Here is a 3,486-nt window from a genome sequence, read left to right as displayed (position 1 = left end):
CTGCACCTTGTTGTCTCGGATTCTCCAGCATCTGCAGTTCCTACTATCTCTGATCCAAAAATCACAAGCTGCATGGATAGGGTGAACAGCCAAGGTCTTTACCGCAGCATAGGGGTATCCAAAACTAGAGGGATAGGTTTAAGGTGAGAGAGAGAGGAAAGATATAAAAGAGACCTAAGGAGCAACATTTTCACACAGAGGGTGGTGCACGTATGGAATGAGTTGCCATGGGAAGTAGTGGAGGCTGGTACAATTACAACATTTAAAAGGCATCTGGATGGGTACAGAGGGATATGGGCCAAATGGGACTAGGTTAATTTAAGATATATGGTTGGCATGGATGAGTTGGTCTGAAGGGTCTGTTTCCATGCTGTACATCTCTAACTTGACAACTGGTACCAAGGACTTCCAGGTCTCCTTGAACATTTGCCTCTTTCAATTTACAGGCAAATACTTTGCTGTCTTCCTACTTTTGTTACTAAAGTGGGTAAACATTTATCCACATTATATAGTATCTGTCATGCATTTGCCCACTCACTCAGTCTGTCCAAATCAAACTGCAACATCACAGCTTACCCTTCCACCCAGCCTCAGCTCAACCAAAACAAGGTGGGGAAAATTTAAAAGATATCACATAGCACTTTTTATTATACAAAATCAGTTTCACATTTAACTTTCAGCTTGTGCTAAATTAGGCAGGGTAGTAGGAGAGTACTAAAACACAAGTTTGAAGTGAAGGGAAAGCATTTTTGTTATTCCATTACTACAGCACTCGCTTTTCAAGTGGAAACGACTTGGACTTAAGAGTCATACAGCACGAAAACAGACTTTTAGGTCCAACCAATCCATGCCGAACATAATGCCAAATTAAACTAGTCCCACCTGCCTGCTCCTGGCCCATATCCCTCCAAACCTTTCCCATTCATGTATTTATCCAAATGTCTTTTAAAGTTCATTCAACACATGAACTATCCTCTGCATAAAAAAAAAGTCCTTCCATGTCTTTTCTTCTAAAATCTCTTTCCTCTCACCTTAAAAATATGCCCCACGGTTTTGAAATCCCCCGTCATTGGCAAAAGACAACTACCATTAACTCTATCTGTACACCTCATTATTTTATAAGCCTCTATCAGATCACCTCTCAATCTCCTATGCTCCAGTGAAAAAAGTCATAGACCTTCCAGCTTTTCTTTATAACTCAAACCTTCGATATCCAGTAAAATCTCTTATGAGCCTTCTCCAGCTTAATAATATCCTTCCTATAACTGGGTGATCAGAACTGGACACAGTACTCCAGAAAAAGCCTCACCAACATCCTGTACAACCCAACTCCTATACGCAAAGGACTGAGCAATGAAGGCAAGCGTGTCAAATGCCTTTTTAACCACCCTGTCCACTTGTGATGTAAACTTCAAAGAATTATGTACCAGTACCCCTAGGTCACTCTGTTCTACAACACTGTCCAAGGCCCTACCATTAATTGTACAAGCCCTACCCTTGTTTGTTGTACCAAAATGCAATACATCACATTTATCCAGATTGAACTCCATCTGACATTTTACAGCCCTTTGACCCATTTGATCAAAATCCCTTTGCAACCTTAGAAAACCATCTTCACTGTCTACTATGCCACAAAGATTTTTTTTTTGTTATGCACAAACTTACTAATCATGCCTTCCACACTCTCATTCAAATCATTTATATAAATAATAAAAGGAGGACCCAGAACCGATCCCTGTGAAAAATAGCCTCTATCTGAAAAGCAACCCTCCACTACCACTTTGTCTCCTACGATTAAGCCAATTATGTATCCAATTGGCAAGCCCACCCTGAATCTCTAACAGCTGAGATCTGGTAGGCAGACAACCCATGACCGGGCTCATAAAGTAAACAACAAAAAAAAATGTATAGGCAGCTGTGCTTAAATTGCTAACAGAAAACAATAGCCGCCATTTGCCTCTTATATTTTGTGACCGGGTGCAAAATGGCGGTTGGCCTTTCCTCGCGCTGCAAACTGTTCAATAAACGTTTGTGCACGCGCCACTGGGACAGCGCTTCCCTGACCCACAGTCAAACGTACCTTACAATAAAAAACGTTGGCCGAAACCATATTTTTAAGCTCACGGTTCACGCGGTCCTGTCGCCGATTAACGTCTCCCATCATGTCAATGTGAAATCTGTATAAGTTAAAGACATGCGTAATATGTTTCAAAATCTCAAGGTGAGAAATTTCGCGATACAAAATAAATAGCAGACCAACCGAGAATGAGCCTCCTTGATACCTCGCAGGATCTTTTAATATCATTGCTCCTCACACCACAAAACACTAGAAGTGCCCATAATAAACACAATACCCACTTTCGTAGTGCCATACCTGACAAGATAATTCTTAAATTACCAAAATAAATTAAATCCTGACGCCCAAGGTCTCTGATTGTAAACGACAAACGATTACCCCTCAACCTTCCGGCGTGATCACATAATTTCCTTAGAAACGAAAACCGCACGCCCAATAAGCAAAAAGTCGTCAAGGCTTTAAGAAGCGGGTGGACACGATAAAATATTATAGTGGCCTCAAACCCTTTAGATGAGAACCAAGTTGGCCCGGCTGAAATAATATTGCTTGAATTATTAATTCTGATTCTAAAGCGAGATTGGTGTTTTCCCTGAACACAATCGAATTTGCCAAACATCCGGGACGCCAACAATGTACGGGAAGTGATGTCATGGTCAACCGGAAGTTAGTTTTTGACTGGATCGACGTCTTCGTCCGTGAAGAGCCTTCTATTGTGGAAAGCGGCAATTATCGTTATCCATAATTACCAAGATCGACTTTGGACGGTCGCTTCGTCAGTAATTTTCACGCACGAGGCAACTATTGGCGAGTAAAAAATAATTTGTTAGCTGAAGGAAATGTTGTAGTTGTACCATTACATGTTTGTGTGTGGTAGTGGGTTGGAATGTGTCTTTCATTAGGCCCAGACGATGGTGATATTATAGCAATATTTTGATCTATTCTTCAACTTCAAGCTAAGTGAGTTAAGTAAAATTAATTAAGCTGTTCACACGATTTAAAAGTTTAGGCAGTGAGATTTCATCATGTGGTGGGGTGGAAGGGAGATGCATTTTTTCCCGTACCTGAAATATCAGGAACAGTCAGGCTGATAATGATGTCAAGTTCACATATTTTAAAATTGAGATATGGAGTTGAAAAGGCTCAACCTTCTGTCAGAGACGCCACTGTATTTAAAGAGTGATGAAATAAAGTCTACTGATTAAAGGACGAAACAATATCTCAAAAAATAAATTTTGCGCCTTTGATATTTCGACAATAAACATGTTGCCTTACTCAGTAGGCAGAGTTGAGATGGCCACGCTATTGAGAATTATAAATTAAGGTTAACCTATAAACTGGAACTTTGAAACTAACATTTTCTAGACCTTCAGAGATAGCAAGAACTGCAGATGCTGGAGTCAGAGATAACA

The 3,486-nt window shown here is 40.4% G+C and overlaps 1 protein-coding gene and 1 long non-coding RNA gene across 3 annotated transcripts in view; one reads left to right on the top strand and one right to left on the bottom strand.

Annotated features, from left to right (window-relative positions):
- Positions 1-100: 100 nt before the first annotated feature.
- LOC125486661 lies at positions 101-2,720 on the bottom strand. The gene is made up of 3 exons (XR_007265313.1): positions 2,375-2,720; positions 2,081-2,177; positions 101-124 (listed from the first exon to the last, which is right to left on the bottom strand). It is a non-coding gene; the product is annotated as an uncharacterized LOC125486661 (long non-coding RNA).
- A 14-nt stretch (positions 2,721-2,734) lies between these two features.
- The window catches only part of LOC109922836, a 66,551-nt gene continuing 65,799 nt past the window's right edge, over positions 2,735-3,486 (top strand). For both annotated transcript variants that reach the window (XM_048615173.1, XM_048615181.1), the window contains exon 1: positions 2,735-2,881. The gene's annotated coding sequence lies outside the window, so the exon portion shown is untranslated. The remainder of the gene's footprint in view (positions 2,882-3,486) is intronic.

This window comes from Rhincodon typus, chromosome 2 (assembly GCF_021869965.1).
Source record: "Rhincodon typus isolate 14 chromosome 2, sRhiTyp1.1, whole genome shotgun sequence".
Classification (NCBI taxonomy): domain Eukaryota; kingdom Metazoa; phylum Chordata; class Chondrichthyes; order Orectolobiformes; family Rhincodontidae; genus Rhincodon; species Rhincodon typus.
The sequence above is the reverse complement of the archived record's forward strand: the minus strand, read 5'-3'. Positions and strand labels throughout refer to the sequence as shown.